Below are 21,876 nucleotides of genomic sequence, written 5' to 3'. Positions count from 1 at the left end.
CCAGATAGAGAGTCCTGGTGGGTGTGGTAGAGAGTTTGGCATTGATGTGCATGGCATAGAGTCATGGCTTTACCATGTAGCTATATCACTTGAGCACTATCTTTAGAATGGTGGTCAGTATCTTTCTCACAAGAATGCAATGAGTTTTGCCCGTAGAGGACACCTACTGAATATTTCTGAGTGATTAAATAAATGTTCTAAGAGGTTACCTTTATATCAGAATCTCAGTCTGACACCTAGAAACCAGGTGGTTTTTATTCCCCTACTGTTTTTCTTTTCCACCTTATTAGTAATGAACTTGTGTATGTTCCCCATTAAATTGTAACAACTACAACTAGTATTTATACAGTGCATACTAAATGCTGGGGTCTGTGCTCTGAGGCTTATGTGCATGAATCAGAGAATCCTTACATTTCTGTGAGGTATCATTATCCCCATTTTACAGGAAAAGAAACCAAGGCTCAGAGGAGTTTAGTAATTTGCCTCATTTCTACAGTACAAAGTGGCAGAATCAGGATTCAAACTAGTTCCCACCCAAAGCCTGTGCTGCTCCTATGAGGACTGGGGCTATTTCCTACAGCCTCTGATGCAGTGCTTTGCACAAAAGTAGATGCTCAATAACTGTTTGAAAATAGTAAGTATTAAATAAATGCTTGGCTAAGGACTCAGGGTGAATCTATTTCAAAATCCAGTGTCAAACAGTCATTGGCCATTGTCCTACAGACCTTGATAAGACTAAGAAATTAGCCAGGTCTGAATTCTTTTCTTTTGAACAGAAAAACAAGAAGTGAGGCTAAAAAAAAAAAAAAAAAAAGAGGGATTCAACAAACAACTTATCCTGCGCCACTGTCACGATCCTGAAGGCATGGAGGACAGCACGTGTCACTGGGGTTCCTGGAGCTTCTGGCTGGAGCTGCTGGAGAGGAAGCCTCAAATTCCGATTGTCAGAACGCTGACCCACAGATGAAAAAATTCCATCACACCCTGCTAGACAGCTCCTCTTGGACCTAATATCCTTGTGAAACACACAAAGAGAAAGGATGGATGAAGAAGACAGGACGTGATGAAAGGGGCTGACAGGTGGGAGTTTCCATTCCAGTGGAAAATCCCAGGAAATGCTGGGAAAAGAGGTCTCAGGCCTTGTGTTTGTTCAGCCCCTTTCTTCTAAGGGTCCACATTCCCTCATGCTGGGGGCAGAAGAGGTCAACCCGAAAAAGAGGTTGGAGCAAGTTCCCCAGTTTACAAACCTTCCTTCTCAGTAAGAGAAGCTCTGGTTGTAACTGATATATATTTTTAAATTAGTTAATTAGTTAATTTTGGGCTTAACCCACAAAAATTTATTTTCTCTTAGTTCTGGAGGCTGGAAGTCCAAGATCAAGGTGCTGACAGATTTGGTTTCCTCTGAGGCCTCTGTCCTCGGCTTGCAGATGGCCACCCTCCTGCTGCCTCTTCACATGGTCGTCCCTCTGTGTACATGTGCCCCTCACGGTGCTTCCTCTTCTCCTTTTTAAAAATTCTTTTCCTAATAGACTTTATTTTTATGGCAGTTTTAGGTTTACAAATAAATTGAGCAGGAAATACAGACAGTTCCCATACTCCCCTCCTGAACATCCCCCACCCCACAGTTTCTCTTATTAGCATGTTACATTAGCGTGGTACATTTGTCACAGTTATGAACCAGTATTGATCTATTATTATTTACTTTGTTTTACATTAGGGCTCCCCCACCCCCACCCACCTGCCAGCCGATATTTTTATTAAGTACCTGAGGGTTCGTGTGGTTCTCAGAAAATGAGTTCTCCTTGGTTCATTTTCCTGATTATTAGGGAGAACCACATGGGGATTTAGTATCTAGAGACTAGGTTAAAGAGGAGGGATTTTGTAATCAATTTCTCCAATTCCAAAATAAGAAAGGCCTCAAGAGCCCATCATAGTCAATTTTGCAGAGATTGATACACGTAAGTTTTGTGAAATTTTTCACATATCTGCAATCGTCCCTCAGCCCTCTTTCGCCCCTCTCTGTCCACAGATATTGATAGGGAGACTGGGTCCTCCTGCTCTGTGCTGGAATGACCTCATTGGGCAATGCTAACTAGCAAAGGGTAGCTTTGGTTTCCAGTGACTCTGCCATTAACAGAACCAGTCTGACCAGACTCCCCTGTCATTACTCACAGATTTGGTTTCAAAGAATTTGGGGCTAAAATGAGAGTGCAGGAAAGTGAGAATAGGGCAAGTTGGGAAGCCTGTGTGTTGGTCTGGCACTACAAGTATCAGGCTCAGTGACTATGGGAAAGAGAGTCACCCTCTCTGGAGCTTTGTGGCCTTATCTATAAATAGTTGATTAAAAAAATAAAATAGAACAGAATGTGTGTATGAGAGTTACTGTCTTTCTCTATAAGAATTATTATTAGCATTATTGTTGTTTTATCAATATCAGTTCCTTAACCTGGATTTTACCTATTCCTCTGGCCATCCAGCTGCCTACCAAAGCCATTCTAGCCTCCCTTGGCTTATTCAGTGACTTGCCACATCAAGTTATCCTTGGAACATTTATACCTTTTGTATGTGGTAGCATTTCTTTTCCTAATAGGTACGTGGGAGCCCAGACAAACTACAACTTGTGGGTAAGCTAAGGGGTGGGGGAAGAGCTAAATCTCACCAAAGGAAAGCACAGGGAAGCAATTTTTTAATTGTCAATGTAATTGGAAAAGCAGGTAAAGAAAAGGAAATATACACAGGTCTCCAAGGATGTTCCTTGCACAGACCTGCAAATTAGCACAGGCCAAAAGACCGTGAGTCTCAATCCAATTGTGCCACCCATGTGGGACCTGCGGGAAGGCGAGGCCCCAGGAATGCACAGGCTGGGAACTGAAACCGGAAGACTGTTACTCAGGTGGGCCAGGTGTTAGCTGGGCCTCCCTGCCACTTAAGAACTAGCAGGACCCCCATTCGACACCCCATGGAAAGTCTCACGTCCTCCTCAAGATTTCTGCAAAGTTCTTAGGAGTTATGATCTTGTGGTCTCCCCTGGCTTTGACATCTTGCCGCCTCTGAGTCTGTTTCTTCCCTGTGTGGCTTTTTTTCTTTCTTTGTGTCTTTATTACCTCTGTGGGTTTATTTTGGCTCTCTTTTGATTTGAGCCAATTGGGGAATTTTGCTACTTTCCTTGATTTTCACACATAAAAACCCCTCATGCAGGGCCTCTGTGAGGGTAGATAAATTTCTTGCTGGTTTGGGTCACTGGGAGTTTACAGCACAGTAACACAAACAGAGTGTAAACTGCACTAAAGTTCTGCAAAGTGCTTCATCCATCCTAAAATGTTGCCCAATATTTCATGTTTTCCTCCCTGGGTCCTAATTTTTCTCTCCCTTTTTGTCCTAGGAGCCCCTTCCCCTCTCATCCCACACTCCTCCCCCACCCCCCAAATTTTCCATTTATTTATTTATTTTCTTGGTACAGTTACCCAGTGCAGAGATCTGAACCCTTGATCTTGGTGTTATTATCACCATGCTCTAACCCAGTGGGCTAACAGGCCAGCCCTAAATCTTCCTTTTTCTTATGGAAGATAAATTCAGCTCTTTATAGCTGTATACCCAAATCAGCTAAATTTACTCAGCTAACAGTGATGAGCCATCCCGGGGTGGGGCTGGGAATCTTTACAGCCTCACACTGCCTTCAGCCACAGCATTGTGAGGTTGTTTTACTCATTTGATTACATATTTCATCTTTCTTTCTTTCCTTTAGTAAATATTTATTGAGCACCTGTTATTATCCAGACAGAATAGACAGTAGTGTAAGGTACGGTTCCTGTTTGACAAGAGTTGTGTCACAGGGAAACTTAAGGCAATACTAAGAAAGAAAAAAAATGCAGAAAATTGAAACAAAAAGCTATCTGTAGAAGATTTTTATATTTAGTCATTCAATAAATATTTGCAGAGAACCTACTAGTGTGGGCATAGCTTAAGTACTGGGAATACAGAAGAGAACAAAACAAAGTCCCTGCCCTTGTATGGATTACATTTTAGTGGAGGGACACCAAGTAAACAAATAAACAAATATGAGGGCACTTCAAAAAGTTCATGGAAAGGTTTGTATTATCTTTCGATTCCATTTTTCCATGAACTTTTTGCAGTACCCTCATATATACTATGTCAGGTGGAGAACAGTGCTGTAAAGGAAAATAAAACGGGGTAAGAGGGTAGAGGGTGGTGGGAATGGGGGTTGCTATTTTATCAGATGACCAAGGACGGCCTCTTTGATAAGGGGGCATTTGAGCAGAAACCTATGGAAGTGCGGGGCAGACAGTGCTGTTATGATGGAAGTGTCCTAAGCAGAGGGAAAGCCAGAGCAAAGGCCTTCGGGTAAGAGAATGGTTGGCATATCCAAACAAAACCATGATCTCCAGAATGCTGATCCCAGAAAATGTCACCAAAACATCAACCTGTTGATAAGGCAAAGACGAGTTTATTCTGACCAAGGGAAGGGAGAGCATTACCTTGACATAGTCTTCATAGCTTCCCGTGAGCAGGGAGGGTAACCTACATGTCCACTGGTTGAGGAGTGGTTGTGTCAGCACTGTTGTCATGGATACAAATCTCAGTCCACACGTCCAGATGAGCAAGAAAAACAACTTTCCTTGTTTTTCTATCACTCAATTTAATTTCTAGGTAAGACCCTAGTAGTGGGTAGCAGAAACTTACAGTTCTGGTGTCCTTTCTCTAAGAGTTCATCTCAGTTCCAGGGGGCAGATGAAATGACGAGGCATTGGTGGTTGTGGGATTGTCATCTGGTTCTCAGGCACCTTCATACCGAATGGTCTGCAATGACTGGTCCCTGAAGCTTACAGCTGCATCCCCCTAACCCCAGCTGCCAGGCCTCTCGAGGCAGGTTCTCTCTCAACTGCTTCCACATCCTTCTCAGCACAAGGGAAACACTTGTCTGAGCCTTCCTATGGTTAATGTGGGGAAACTGAGGCTGTCCCTTGCCCACCTGCATAGAAACCCCACACAATCATCTTCTCTTTCTTTTGAGTCACGTTGCACTTGGGGTGAGCTCCAAAGCTCACAACCCACCCAAGCTTTCAGCTTTGGGGCTCCTGTTGAGTTCCTCCCACACTGAAACTTGGTCAAGGAGTCTCTAGCACTTAATTCTCTTACCCTCCGACACTGCTCTATCCCCTAGTCTTTTGGGGATGGGAAAACCAGCTCCTAATATTACAGATTCTTCCACAGCTCCTTTGTCATATGTCTAGATCTCAGCTTTTCAACCTCAAAAGCCTAGAATTTGACACTTTTGTTCTCATAACCCTTTCCTGAAGCCATGCATGATGCCCATGGTTGAGTGGGAGAAGGTCATGGTAAAAAGGAAAGGCTGGGGAGAGAGCACATTGCAAATTTCTCCCACTATATTACACAGTATGCCCACTAAGGAGGGTAAGTGCACAAACAGTGTTAATACTTGGAATTTATATATACATGTATATACACACACATATACATATATAGTAACATAAATTTATTTTTTATATATATGTGACAATAAATAATACATAACAGCTTATACCCAATATTTATAATCAGTTAAGGAGTATATAGGTATCACTGCTTTTATAATCAGAAAAACCAAAATATTATTTTTTAAAATAATTTTATTTTTAATTGAAACTTATTGATTATACATATTTATGGAGTACAGAGTTATATTTTAATACATGTATACAATGTGAAATGATCAAATCAGGGTAACTAGCAAATTCATCATCACAAAAATTTATCATTTCTTTGTGATAAAACCATTTAAGCTCCTCTCTTCTAGCCATTTGAGAACAACATAGAATTAACATCTATATTGTTAATTATAGATGCCTAGCACTACTGTACACCCCTAGAACTTATTTTTCCTATCTAGTTGTAATTTTTTGTCCATTAACCAACCTCTCTCTCTCCTCCCTTATCCCTCCCCTTCCCAGCTTCTAGTAACTGTAATTCTTCTCTCTGCGTCTATAAGTTCAACTTACTAAATATTATTTTAAAAATTCATATGGTGTATATACTTTGTACCTACCCCATATTATAATTATGAAACCTAAATAACACAAATTATCATGGGGCTTTTTAGTGCATCCTGAGATAGGTAGATAAACAGAATATAGATAACTTTTGGAGGTGATGGATACGTTTATGGCATAGATTGTGGTGACGGTTTCGCAGGTGTACACTTACCTCCAAACTCATCAAATTGTATACACTAAATATGTACAGCTTTTTGTCTGTCAGTCATACCTCAATAAAGGAGTTTTTTAAAAGAAGATACAGATAGATAGATGATAGGGAATAATAGCTAGATAGATAGATAGACAGATATGGAGATACGTAGGTAAAGATCTGGAAAGCTCACAAAGCAGTGATTCTGAGCGGCTGGAAGAGGGAACAGAGGGAGTGTGGAGTGGAGAGGTTTGAGAATCTCTGAGGGTAACAGGAAACACCAAGGCTGCGAAAGTGTGCACAGGATGGCAGGGCATGAACAGAGCAACACTGAGAGATACTACCATAGAAAGCTGGTGTTTCAAAGGACTACAGCTCTAAACTGATTTAGGAAACATGCCACAGAATGTATGTTTCTTTTTGAAGCCAGACACGGTACAGTTAGAGATACAACGCTGCCCAGGAGTGGGGACTGACCAGGGAGACCTCTCCTATCCTCTGTGACACCGGTGGGCTTTCTACATCCTTGAGAATTGCTCATGAGGATCTTCCTGGAGGTGAAGGCTAGGGAACAGCAGGCAGCCTCCTCCCACAGGAGGACATGTCAGTGGCCCAGGAGGAGAAGACAAGTATATGAGTGTCCTGACTGCTGGAACAAATTATCACATTTTTAATGACTTCAACAACACAAATTTATCCTCATATAATTCTAGATGATAGAGGTCCATAATGGGTCTCACTGGGCTAACTAACATCAAGGCATCAGTCAGCCAACCTTCCTTTGAGAGGTTATAGGGGAGAATTCTTTCCCTGGCCTGTTTCAGCTTCTTGAGATTGTCTGCAGTCCTTGGCTCCTGGACCCTTCCTCCATCATGTCTCCTTTTCTGACTCTGACTCTCCTAGCTCCTATGGACACTTGTGATTATATTTGGCCCACCCAGATAATCCAGGATAATCTCCCATCTTAAGCTCTTTAGCTTGAGGGACATCTGCAAAGTCCCTTTTGCCATTTAAAAACATTTATAGGGGCCGGCCCGGTGGCGCACTGGATAGTGCGCCGCTTGGGAAGCGCGGCGGCGCTCCCGCCCGAGGGTTCGGATCCCACATACAGCCCGGTTCCCGCTCGCTGGCTGAGCGAGGCGCGGGAAGCAGCACCGAGGGTTGCAATCCGTTGCCGGACCCGGAAAAAGACAAAAGACAAAAAAAAAAAAAAACATTTATAGGGGCCGGCCCGGTGGCGCACTGGATAGTGCGCCGCTTGGGAAGCGCGGCGGCGCTCCCGCCCGAGGGTTCGGATCCCACATACAGCCCGGTTCCCGCTCGCTGGCTGAGCGAGGCGCGGGAAGCAGCACCGAGGGTTGCAATCCGTTGCCGGACACGGAAAAAGACAAAAGACAAAAAAAAAAAAAAAACATTTATAGGTTCTGGGGATTAGGACATGGACATCTTTGGGGGACCATTGTTTTACCTACCACACCAAGTGAGGGCTATTAGACGTCTGTGTTGCAAAGCATGCCCCTTTGACGAGTAGACTTTGGGCTTTTAAATATATTACCAAGTAATGTGTGCTCAGCCGTGCCCCGTGCTTGACCTTGATTCTTTATCCCAGTGCCAACGCTGAATCTAACCCATGCCTGATCCAAAGCTCCTGCTGATTTACACCATATCCTGCAGCCTCCCCAGATTCTGATCCCTCCCATGACATACCTCAGAGGCTCAGGAAGAAGACAGTGAGGGATGGTACCAAATGTTAGTGAGCATCGGGGTAAAGCCAAAAATGGGCTGAAGGAGTCAGGTAAGAATATCAGAATGTCCACAGCCAAGTGCAGGTAGCAGAGGCTGGAGGTCTCTTCAAGACGACCTGCAGCGGGTATTAATTTATTGTATTCATTTCCTAGGGCTGCCATTATGATTTACCATAACCTGAGGGGCTTAAAACAACAGAAATTTATTTTCTCACAGTTTAGGGGGCTAGAAGTCAGAAATCAAGGTATTAGCAGGGTTGGTTCCTTCTGGAAGCTCTAAGAGAGAGTCTGTTCCCTGCCTCTCTCCTAGATCCTGCTGGCTGCCAGCAATCCTTGGCGTTCCTTGGCTTGTAGACACATCACTCCAACCTCTGTTTCCATCTCCACATCACCACCTTCTCTGTGTGTCTCTCTGTGACGTCTCCTCTTCTTATAAGGACACCAGTCATTGGAATTAGAACCCACCCTACATTCAGAATGATTTCATCTCAAGATCCTTAACTAATTACATCTACAAAGGCCTTATTTCCAAATAAGGTCACATTCTGAGGTTCAGGGTGGACATGAATCGGGGGCAGTATTCAACTCACGATAATTACTATCCCTCCTTTGGGATATTACTTACCCCCATACCTCTGCCTACTCCTCTTCCACACATGTGCTTGACTTCAATTTAGTTGGTGACTCACATAAAGCACCCTAGATGGAAAATCTGGAACAAAGCCACCTCAAATATCTAAACACAACAAATAAAAAAATATGAAATGTGCGTTTATAAAAACATTTTCTGGCCCTGGGAGCTTTAGAAAGAGATTGACGTTGTAGGTTATTCATAAGGCAGCCTCTCGGTGAACTAAGGCACCATGTGGATATACTCACCTTCCAGATTCGCTGAATTTGAATTTTTTGAATGAGCCCCAATCACATATTTTCCCATCCCCTATATTTTGACTTCTCCTAGCCTCAAGGTGATGGTAGTTGAGAATCAGTTCATCCAGAGAGCAAGCACCTTTTCTTCTAACCAGTTCATATTTTGTGTGCTTCTGCCACGTTCAGCGTTTCAAATGTGCTGAGGTTGCTTCTGGTGAAGCCCCCTCTCACTGTTCCTCTTCCCTGGCTGTTTTTTATGAGCCAAGTCACCTGTCAAATGTGTCAGCATCTTGCCAGCAAAGGGAGTACAGGTCAGCAAAAAGCTAAGAGAAATAAAAGACTAACACTTGATTACGAAGATGCAACTATATATGAGAGAGACAGATTAATAGGGCAGCAAAGTGCCTGGTGAGCCACATGCAAACACCTGCCCTTGGTGTGGAAGAGCCTTTCCCAACTTTGATGTTGAGATGAAAAGATGACAGAATCTGGAAGCATTTCAAAGGTTGAGAAAGCACTTACATTAAAAAAGTCTTTTGGTTTCCCAAGCCTAGTAGTTCAACAGTTTCGAAAGAAAGATTAGGAAACATGATGTAATTTTACGGCATTTTAATTGAACATCTTATTCTGTGAGTCCACAGACAAGGTGGAAAAGTAACAACTGCTTTCACGAAGAACAGCTGTATTTCAGTTGATTTTGCAGGGGTTGTTTAAGTTAGGTTCTTTGGACACTGTGTCTGGTGACCTTGATTAAAATATCTCACCCTTATTCATTGCTAATATATAACACTTTAAGTTGAGAGAGCACTTCCACATGTTATTTGACTTTCCCAGGAATCCTATGATCGGGTGTAAATCCCCACTGAGGAGACAGGATCAGAGAAGATGGACACATTTTCCAAGACCACATGGTAGAGAAGAGCACCAAACTCAGTTTTCAGACCCTAATTCCAAAGCTTTTTTCACTTTCCAACCCTTAGCATGTTGAGAGAAAGAGAGGTCTAGAGTTGAGTGCTTACTAGATGAGTAATAATGAGTTGTTGTGATAATAATAATTTGATTATGAGCATGGGCGTTGGGGTTAGACAACTTACTCATATACCTGGCTGTTGCCTGGAGCAACAGAGCACCCGGGCCATGTGTGTCCAGTATCTAGCTGGCTAGCATGGATTATCTAGCTCTTCACATGGTGACTGTGTTCCAAAAGCAGCTAGAGGGCTTCTAGTCAAGATGGAAGAATAAACAGTCCCCAGCATCACTCTCTCCCACAAATCAACCAATTTACAACTATTAAAAAGCAACGACAGCCAAGCTGGGGCCACTAGAGCTCAGGGGAAGAGGAGAGACCTACGGAATTCATGGAGGCAGAAGCCACAATGAGAGGAAGAAAGAACCGCTCCCACCATTTCGAATCCCAGCTGCTTCAAAGCTGGAGCTGGTGAGTGCACGGAGCAAGAGCTGATAAAAGACACAGCTGTGCCCTTCCTATGAAGTTGCTTGGAAGTGGCAGGGGAGAAGAAGGCCTTGGTGGCTCCAGGGATAGTTAGACCACTAACAGGGTTCCCATGGACCACATAGGAGCAAGGAGCCACAACAACTGAAAAAACGAGCCACTCAGGGCCAGTGTGTCACTGCAAGGGACGGGCACATGGCCCACCCCATGGGAAGTGTTTGGAGTGTGGGTGGTGGGGGAGACGGGTCACTGGGTGAGCACTGGGGCACAGCATGGACAGTTGATCTGCCCCCCAATCAGTGCAGTACCACTCTGCGTAGACTAGTCAAGAATAGAGAACTGCAGGGGGTGCAGTTTGCTGAAAAGACTCAGGCCCAGACCAGAGTTTCTACACAACCCAGGTGTACTGGATCTCATGAGACGTGGAAGTACCTACAAAGTCAACCATTAAAACCTGAGCTGCAAAAAAGCCTTCCCCAGGGAATCAGCAGCAAAGCAGCAATTTGGCTCAATCACAGAGCTCAAGTGCTGGTCCCACAGGAAGTTCCTCCATGTTAGAAGTAAGCAAAGGACAAAAATTTAGTTCCAGTGCAGAGTTTAAGTGGTGGGAACAGCAAATAATCCAACACAGAACTGAAAGAAAACACAAAAAAACCACAGACCAGAGACAAAGTTTGATATTAACTAGTAAAGATCTCACTTCAACAAAGAACACCTATAAAACTTAGAAGGACCAGAAGCCCCCTGGGCTCCCAAGTCAGGGAGGTGGGAGGGCCGGGGGCCTCAGCCATGCCCCCTGACATCCACAACCAGCCCAGTGATGACCACCAAGCCACCACAGGAAGCACCCCGGGCCCCAAACTGGGATGGTGGGTGGCCAAGGGCCTTGGCCATGCCCCCTTGACACCCACACCCAGCCCAGGGATGAGCATCAAGCCACCACAGGAAACACCCCAGGTTCCCGAGCCAGGGAAGTGGGGGACTGAGGGCTTCAGCCACACCCTCCTGACATCTGCATTCAGCCCAGCAATGACCAAGCCACCACTGGAAGCCCCCTGGCCTCCCCTGCAGGAATGAGGGGGATGCCATGGGCCTCAACCACACCCCCTCCTTCCTCCTTCTCCCACCCTATTTCCTTCTCCCCTTCCCTCTCCCCGTCCCACCCAAATGCTCTGCAAAAACATCTTAGAATGTAAAAAAGATGGAGCCAGGAACCGACCCCTTCTTCCATATCCAGGCATGCCACTGCCATGGGGCCTGCCTGGGGTCCTGACATCTGGGGCCAGGGACTGACCCTTCCTCCCACAACCAGGCACGGAGCACACCAAAAATACCACTTCCATGTGGGTGGCCCACCACATCCACCACAATAGCCAGAGCTGCCACAAAAGGAGCTAGATGCTACAACCACTGTGCAGGTGGCCCGCCAGCCACTCTAGTGCATCAACACAGGGAGAGTCACCAGTGGAGACCTAAGAAAAGAAGAGGTTGTCTCTCTCCACAAAGCCCATTCCAGAGTGACAGAAGAAGCATCTACTCTACAATAATAGTGGGGGACCTGAGCACACCTCTCTCAGCCCTGGACAGATCATCTAGGCAACAAATCCACAGAGTAACTGTTACTCTTTCAGAAGGAGAGAAGAAATCCAGGGTTATCAAGTAGGAGGGGGGAGGGAAAGGGGGATGGGGAGAGACTGGATAAGGGGCATAAGTCATAAATAAAGTCATAAGCATAAATCATACTAAGTACAATTTGTAATAATGTATATGCTAAGAATATTGGTTTGATCAACCTACAGCAAAAATATGTATAATCAATTATGATTCAATAAAATATATGTTTATAAAACAAAATTAAAAATAAATTTAATAAATTAAATAAAATTTTTTTAAAAAGCAGCTAGAGGGAAAATGAACTCCAGTGCCTAGGTACTTTTCAAGCCTCCTCTAGCATCATGCTTGCTAATGTCAAAGCAAGTCCTATGGCCAAACCTGGATTCAAGGTGTAGAGAAATAGACTCCTACTCTCCCTGCCTCTTTCCACCTCAAGTCTATTCTTTTTTTTTTTTTTGGTGTTTAGTTGGTACAGGGATCCAAACCCTTGACCTTGGTGTTACCAGCACCATGCTATTCCAAGTGAGCTCCAATTCTATTTTGATTGATCATGTATAGTGGAATTTGAGAAGTGTAAATACATATAAGATGGATGATCAGTCCGGTATTAGTCTGTTAACCACGAATGTTGACAAATACTTGTGAGGATTGGTTATCTTCTCTCTCCTGGTTCTGGTCCAGATATTCTTATATTCTCAATTGGCATTCTGTGTCATGTTCTGGTCCCTTTCTACATCCTGGGCTGGTCCCACCTGGTTTAGTTACTTCCTTTTATCTCAGGTCTTAAATCTGTCACCCACAACTACTCACAAATTTCAAACACAATGAAGTCTATTTTTATTGCATCAGTGGTTTGTGTTCCTGTTTGGTATTTTATAGGATCCCACACATTCATAACCTTCCGGAGATGTGAATTATTCATGTGCTCACTACAGTGTCTGTAAATATCAACTAGCAAGGGATCTTTATGACAATGGTGGGATTGGTTTAATGAACTTCACTGATTATAGGCTGTGTTGTTTTAAAGACATTTCTCTTTTAAAACTCGATCATGCTTCTTTTCTCCATAATCAGGCATTTTGCAGCTATAGAATTTGGAGTTAACAGCTCTCCACTTCATGCTTTGTCCATGGGTTTCACTCTTAAATATTTCATGCAGACTTCCATATGAATTATATTGCCTGATAATAGTTTGTGTCAAAGTAGAACTTAGTGACTTTGAGAGTTTCAGAAGACCCTGCCTGCTCTGGCCCCTTCCCAACCTCATCTCCTATGACTCACTCTGGTGTACTTGCCTTCTGTCTCTGTTTATGGCCATTGCACACATTGTTCCCTGTCCCTGAAAGTTCTTGTCCCAACTCTTTGCATGACTGGTTTCTTCTTATTTTTCAGTTCTCAGTTTAAAGGTCACCTCCTTGGAAAAAAACTTTTCTCTTTTTGTTTTTGTTTTAAACAGATTTATTGACACATAATTTACATTCCATAAAATTCGCCCATGTAAAGCATAAAACTCAATGGTTTTTAGTGTATTTACAGAGTTTTGCAACCATCACCATAATATCATTTTAGAACATTTTCATCACCCTAAAAAGAAACCTTGTACCAATTAGCAGTCACTCACCATTTGCCATTCTTACCTCCAGCCCTAGGCGACCACTAATCTACCTTTTGTCTCTGGAGATTTGTCTGTTGTGGACATCACATATAAAGGAATCATACAATATGTGGTCTTTTGTGATTGGCTTCTTTCACTTAGTATAATGCTCTCAAGGTTCATCTATGTTGTAGCATGTATCAGTATTTCATTTATTTGTACGGCTGAATAGTATACCATTGTATGTATATACCACATTTTGTTTCTTTATTCATCATTTGATAGACATTTGTGTTGTTTCCACCTTTTGATTATTATGGATAATGCTGATATGAACATTCATGTATAAGTTTTTGTATGAACATATGTTTCCATTTCTCTTGAGTAGATTCCACCTAAGAGTAGAATTGCTAGGTCATATCATGACTCTATTTTTAACCTTTTGAGAAACTTCCAGATGGTTTTCCAAAAGATTTTCCAATTATTCATCTTAAAAATCACTGTCTTTCCCTTTCCATTACTCTAGCCCATCATCTTATTTATTTTCTCTTGGCACTGATCATAATATGAAATTAAATTTTTATTTATTGAGTCTATGTAACCAGAATGTGAGCTCTATGATAGGATGGACCATGTCTGTCTTGTTTACTTCTCTATACTCAATACTTAGTTCATACCTAGTATATAGTGAGTGCTCAATAAATATTTGTTTGGGCCGGCCCGGTGGCGCACTGCTACAGTGCGCCACTTGAGAGCGCGGAGGCGCTCCCGCCGAGGGTTCGGATCCCACATACAGACCGGTTCCCGCTCACTGGCTGAGCGAGGTGCGGGCGCTGCGCCGAGGTTTGCGATCCCGTTGCCGGTCCCCGGTCCGGTACGGGCGCGACACTGAGGGTTGTGATCCATTGCCGGACACGAAAAAAGGCAAAAAAAGGAAAAATAAATAAATAAATAAATATTTGTTTAATGATTGAATAGAAAGTGAATAAGACTTTTGGGAATATTAGTGTCAAGCTTTTGAGAATGGGTGGTGGAGGGGGTTGAAAGGCTGGGAAAGGCTTAGACAGGATTCTAAGATAGCCAAACATAGAAATTATAATCATAGAGTTTAGAGCAGTTAGAATATTCTTTGCTGGAAGTAGAGTTAGCATGCTTCGCTCAAGTAAAGAACAGAAAAATCCTATTTCAAACTGGAGCTAGGATGAGCTCTAGGTATGGTATAATTTATGGCTCAGTGATGTCATCAAGAACTCAGGTTCTTTTCACCTCTCCACTTGGTTATCCTTGGCATCCTTTCTCCCAAAGTGGTTCCCTTGTGGTTGCAAGATGACTATCAGTGACACTGGCACATGCTCCTTTTAATGTCTAGCAGAGAAAAACAAAACAGAAGTCTCTTTCAAGAAATTATATGTCCTTCCTCTTTAGTCCAACTTAGACACTGGCCCACTCCTGAACCAAAAGCAGCTGTCAAGGAAATGCTATGCACCTATGGTCTTAGAGCACTCAGCATCTACCCCTGTAAATGGGGAGACACTCACGAAGGATTTAGTGAGGGGTGAAGAGCTGAATGAACAGGAATCTGTTAGAAGGGAAGAAGATATAGAGAATAGATTCTGGACAGGCAACCAACAGTGGAGCAGATGGAACTTGATTCAGGTCAGCAGCAATCTCTAAGGGTTCTATCTGGTGGGTAGGGACATGCAGGCAGCAAGATTTCCAAAGCTCTGGTGATATTCAGTGGAGGGAATGAGGGAGAAGCACCTAGATCAGGAGCTGGGAAACCTTTTCTGTAAAAGTCCAAATAGTAAATATTTGAGGCTTTGTAGGCTGTGTAGTCTTCGTTGCAACTACTCAACTCTGCCATTATAGCATGAAAGCAACCATAGCCAACACATAAACAAATAGGCATGGTTGGTTTCTAATAACGTTTTATTTTCAAAAACAGACGGTAAGCCAAATTTGGCCTGCAGGTTGTAATTTGCCTATTCCTGGCCTAGACTATTAGTAATATCACATAGTCATCCTCACTACTGGAAAAGCAGCTCAGAACTCATGTTTTCATGAAGGTGGGTCAGCATTTTCATTATTGTATACATTCTTGTACGAGGATACTGGTGATTGTCCTCTCAGCTTGAAGATGTGTGAATTACAGTCAGCCTTCCGTATTCAGGGGTTCCACATCCTCAGAGTCAACCAGCCACAGATAGAAAATATTTGGAGGAAAAAAAACAATTTAAAAAATATAAATTAAAAAATCTACAACAACTATTTATGTAGTATTACATTGTATTAGGTATCATAAGTAACCTAGAGATGATTTAAAGCATATGAGAGGACGTGCATAGGTTATATGCAAATACTATATAGTTTTATATCAGGGATTTTGAGTATCCTCGGATTTGGGTATCTGCAGAGGTCCTGGAACCAATCCCCCACAGATACTGAGGGACAGCTGTATATTTCAATAAATCTGTCATGTGAAAAAGAGACAGAACTCAATTTATTAATATATAATTTGCTGTCCTGTATTGCATGTTTAAAGTAGGTGTCATTATTTCCCTTTTACCTACAAGAAAATTGGACCTAAACTTGGTATTCCTTGTTCACTCCGCTTTTACCAAATTTTTACAAATTGTCATGTAAATAATATTAAATTGAAAATAAAAGCTATAGGGCCAGCCCGGTGGCGCACTGGAGAGTGCGCCACTTGGGAGCGTGGCGGCGCTCCCACCGAGGGTTCGGATCCCATGTGGAGACCGGTTCCCGCTCACTGGCTGAGCGTGGTGCGGCTGTAACACCGAGGGTTGTGATCCCGTTACCGGTCAGTAAAAAAGACAAAAAAGGAAAAAAAAAAAAAAAAAGAAAAGAAAAGCTATAAATGAAAAAAGTAATAGGTGGTGATTGATGCGAGGGGTGGGCAGCATGATTTCTGAGATCTCCTTTTGGACTAACTTCCAGACGGATTTACAGAATTACAAGTCAACAGAGTTAAAATAGAAATAAGAGTTATCACAAATCTCCACTCTCTGGGTGGAAACCAGAATGTTCAGCGCCTTGGTCAGACTTTATCATCAGCACCGCACTCTCCCGAGTGAGCCATGGGCCGGCCCAGGTCAGACTTTAATATTGACCAAGAGTTACGTTTAACTGGGAAATTGTCCCCTTTATTATTTGTTACATAAAATTAAAAGTCAAAAAAAAAAAAAAAAAAAAACCCTAAAAGTCCATGATGAGAATTACATCCATGCAAGTAACAGGAGATGACAAAATTTGTCCCATTTGCCCCTCTGGAATGGTTGCCTTCCTCATCCCTCCCCTGTCTTCTTTGATAATAGGAACTAAGCAGATACGTGTGACACAATCTGCTGATGGTATTTTGGGAACTACACAGAAGCCCAAAACACTTCACCGCTAAGCCCTGCCCCTGTGTAATTTCATCCTGGGCACCACAGACCATTCGTTGGCAGAGGGTAGTGTCTGCTTTCAGCAGAACTGAAGATGCTGAAAGAGAGAAAGCAAAAGCAAAAAAGGCTGCCTAGAAAAGGATTTCATTACTAATTGTTAATGATCTTTTTAACTAATCCTTTTTTGGGACATCTCTCATCCCATCAAAGAAGGCTCAGCAGCCCACACCAGCAGGAAGATGAATAAAAAAAGGGGCGTGCACTAGGACCCTTGTTGCCAGGATCCAGTGTATTGGGGAACACTGTGCTGGCAGGGAAACAGCTGCTTGGGCTAAAACTCCAACAGAAATGCACAAGTGGATGGTTAGGGTCTTCCCTGAGGCTTCCTGCAAGAAAGAGAACAGCTGAAGGCTGGACTGCCCGGGCTGAGTGAAAGGGTAGACTGCACTAAAAAGAAATGTGCCCTAGGTGTCCACAGCTTGGGACTTCTGTTTCTGCTTTTTTCGGTGGCTTGGTTGCTTCGCTCCTCCAGCCTAGATGGTGGGCTCCTTGATTAAGCCAAAAGTGTCCCTTTTATACTGTGAACTATTCTCATTTTTCCAGTAGATGGGGAGCCTATTAAACTTTACATTAGGGTGTGGGTACTCTCTTAACTAACCTCCTTCAGTCTCTGTTTTCTCATCTGTGAATTGGGACTCATAACACCTATAGATGGAATTGTGAGGACTTAATCATAAAAGCTAGCACTTTTATAGAACTTGCAAGGTGCCTGGCTCTGTTTGAAGTGCTTTACATGGATTAACTCATTTAGTCCTCACAACAGCCCCGTGAAGTAGGTGCTATTGTTATTGCCACTTTTAAGGCAAGGAAACTGAGCCACAGAAAAATTAAGAAATATGTACAAGTCAACACAAATAGGAAATGGAACAGCCAGATTCAATACTGTACCAGTCTGACTCGGCAGCGTTTGTAACCATTAAACAACGCTGCCTATTGAAAGTATGTAGTTAAGGCCCTAGCCTAGTGCTTGGTGCATAGCAGGTTCTACAAACAAATGTTATCTATCAAAATAATTACTATCTCAAGACTGCAAATTACTATCTCTAGTGCGGAGACAGCAGCTCACTCTGGGCATCCCCAGAGTGCCTAAACAGTGTCTTGTGTCTAATAATTATTCAATGTGTATTTGTTTAATTGAATCCATTTTGTCAATGCAATTCAACCCACCTTTTTCATGAATGCATTTTTATTTTTAAAATAATTTTTAACTGTCAACCACATTGCTTTTTTTTTTTTAGTTCTATGATGTTCATAGAAATGGAAATTAAAACAGAAAAATGACATTTTTCATTTCTCAAACTGAAAAAATATGATACTATATAATACTGTTGCTATGAGAGAAACAATGTCAATATCTTCTAGTATAAGTAAATTGGTAAAAATTTTTTGAAGAACAGATTGGATTCATAAACAGAAGTCTTTAAAATATTCATACATTTTAAACCAATTATCCTACTTCTTGAAACCGTAAGCAAAAAATCAAAGAAAATATATTTTTTTTAATGTGCGAGGCAGTTACATAAAGGCAAAAAATTGGGAATAAACTGAATGTCCAATAATATGAGAATGGCTAAATAAATTCTGGACCTCCATAAAATGTAATATAATGCAGTTTTAAAATTATAATTTTGAAGAGTATTTAAGACAAATTTTCAGGATGTAATATTAAGTGAAAAAGCAGGATGAAAAACTGCACTAAAAATAACAAGGTATGTTTAAACTCCAGACATACATGCAAAAAAAAGACTGAAAAATTTTTATTTATTTTTGCTAAAAGGGAAATTTATTTAATGTAAATGCATGCATTAATAAAAGAGAAAGACCTCAAATCAACAATCACCTTTGCACCTTTGGAAACTAGAAATTGAAGAGCTAATGAAGCTCAGACCTAGCATAGGAAGTAAATAATAAAAATTAGCACATAAATAAAAGAAATAGAAAAATTTTAAAAATAAAGAAAATCAATGAAACCAAAAGTTGGTACTTTGACGAGATCTACAAAATTGACAAAACTTTACCTAGCTGGACTAAGGAAAAAGAGAGAAGACTCAAATAACTAAAGTCAGAAATGAAAGAGGGGTCATAACAAACAAATTTACAGAAGTCAAAAGGGTTATAAGAGAATGCTAGGTCAACAAATTAGATCATTTAGATGAAATCGATAAATTTATAGAAATACAAATTTAGATGAAATGGATAAATTTATAGAAATACACCACTTCCCAAGCCTGAATTATGAAAAAACAGAAAGTTTGAACAGAACTGTAGCTGGTAAGATGAGTAATTATGGCATTTAGATGAAATCGATAAATTTATAGAAATACACCACTTCCCAAGACTGAATTATGAAAAAACAGAAAGTTTGAACAGAACTGTAGCTGGTAAGATGAGTAATTATGGCTTTTCAGTTTCCTCATACAAGACTCCCTTGAGGATTTCTTGCAGGGCTGGTTGTGTGCATCAATGGTGCTTTGTAGACTGCTTAACAGTCTCTTAATAGTCTCTCTCTCTCTCTCTTTTTTTTTTAATTCTTTAGAAAGATCAATAAAATTTGCAAATCTTTATCTAGACTCACCAAGAAAGAAAGAGAAAAGACGGAAATTACTAAAATCAGAAATAAACCAGGGGCATGGTAGAGCAGTTGCTTCTTCTATTATGCTGGAGTGGGCTTTGAGGAAAGAGATGTCCTCTTCTTTTTCTGATTTCTGCTGGTGACTCTCGTTGCTTCACTGCACTCAGGTGCATGGCAGGCCACGTGCACAATAGCTGTGGCTGTTGCTGTGATGTCAAGCTGCTTTTGCAGCAGCCGTGGCTGAGGCGGTGGCTGTGGTGGGCTACCCGTGAGGAAGTGGTGTTTTGGGCGTGTTCCTTGTCTGTCTCTGGGCAGGGGATGCTGCCTTCAGCTCCTGCCTAAAGACCCCGAGCCACTGAGTGTATGCTGAGAACTCTACCCACATGGGAGTGCTCAAGGAGTTATGAGTATCACCCTGGCCTCACAGAAGAAATGTGGAAGTAAAATGAACATCAGGGAGAGTTACTCAGCTAATGTGCAGAAATACCTGCACACAGGGAAACACCACTGTATTTATGAAACATTCCACATCATGTTTAAAGACCAGGCTAATCGGTTTGAATTTGTTGTGGACAAAGTGCTCTGTTTCTTTCCTGCATCCAAGCGGGCGACAAACTTTTCTTAAGCCCCTTCTCTGTGCCAGGTGCTGTGCCAAGAAAACAGGAGGCCCAAAGATGACTTGGACACATCGTATGATGCCACCGATCTCAAAAAGCTAATAAAATGCTAGGCTGCATTAATAGACATGTAGATTATAGGAGAGATAAAGCTGACACCTCTCTGTGCTTCACCACCCAAATCCTAGGTGGTTTTTGAATCCACACATGTGACTTCCTGTCTCTCCTCCATGCTCTAGTCCAAGCGGCCATCCTCGCTCCTAGACCCCTAGTCATGACCTCTTTCCTGGTCTCCCAGCACTTTACTCTGGTTCCTCATCAATCCATTTGATCATGTCCCCTCTTTGCTTTCTTATTAAAACCTTCTATCCCATACCAGCCAGCCACCAAAAAACAAAACAAAACAAAACCCTTGTATGGCTTTTTGCTCTTAAGATAAAACTCATGATATGGCCCAGGGTTCCTGCATTATCTGGCCTCTGACTGCCAGTCACTCCAGTCTCATTTACATGCTCGACTCTAGTCACACTGGCTTTCTTTCAGTCCTTTGAATGCGCTATGCCCACCTCCTTCGCCATGGCCTTTCACACCTATTGTTGCATCCATGTGGAACACATTCCTGGGTCAAATGTCCACTCTGACTCAGTAAGCCACAGCCAAGGCAGGGCCACATGTACGATAATCATTGCCGGGAGGGCCCATTCCTATGACCCTATAGATGGGGGAGGAGCGGTGGAGAGGGTGTGTCTCAGAAAGGAACATCTTCATCCATTGAGCAGGTATGTGCCAACCTTCCCTTCCAGGAAGATATTCAGGCAGAAGCAGGGTGACCGTCCCCTAGGAGTGTGACAGGAGAGATTCCTGTACAATTCAAGGCTGCGTCACCTCCACCAAATCAATGAGTCCATCAGTTTTTCTGATCCTAAATGGGTCATGTTTCTGTCTTGTTTATAGCCAAATAATAGCGATAATGTTTAATCAGGACAGAGGCACAGTGATCAGCAAAAAAAGGAAATATCAGAAAGGAATGGATATGGCCTTCAAAGGGAAAACTGGATGATCCCGTTGAAACTTGGGTATTATTTTACAATTTATCATTCTGATTGAAAGAACGACAGGACCCGAGCTGACAGTTCACCGGAGAAGTTCCGCTTTATTTGAGGGTGAAGCATACATGTATAGAGAGCTGAGTTCCGGGAGAGGGTGGTTAGTATGCGGGGCGGTGGCTGATTGGTCAGAAGGGCGGGTGATGATTTTGGTAGGCCATACTTTGGCGCCAGCGGGAATGTTAGGACCTGGAAGAGAAGCCAGAAAGGCGCCATGTTTTAGGGAATGTCTCCTTTGGGGTTTTACGGGGCCCTACATTCCTCTCTTTTTGCTCTATTGAGGGGTAAGTTCGTCAAGGTCTTCGAGCTACTTCCTGCTGGAGAGGGGCGTTGAGGGGGGAGGAACAGGTAGGAGAAGGAAGCCCTTTATTATACCCCAAAGGAGAGTGGTAAATAGGGTGATTTCAAGGGGGGAGAAATCCATGAAGGTCCCTTGGAGCCATGAGTCGGCCATCTGCTGTGTCTAGTGGGTGTAAGAGGTTGCGGGAGAGATCATCCAGGCATCTGCAGCTATGGTGGTTAAGAACAAGCGCCATCGGTGACTTTCAGTGTGTCAGGCATTCTGCAGAGGAGTGAGAGGGGTCCTCCATGGCCAACAGCTGGTAATTTCTAAGTAAAAGCTGGTTAAAAGGCTTGG

This window comes from Galeopterus variegatus, unplaced genomic scaffold, assembly GCF_000696425.1.
Source record: "Galeopterus variegatus unplaced genomic scaffold, G_variegatus-3.0.2 Scaffold1405, whole genome shotgun sequence".
Lineage (NCBI taxonomy): Eukaryota > Metazoa > Chordata > Mammalia > Dermoptera > Cynocephalidae > Galeopterus > Galeopterus variegatus.
The sequence above is the reverse complement of the archived record's forward strand: the minus strand, read 5'-3'. Positions refer to the sequence as shown.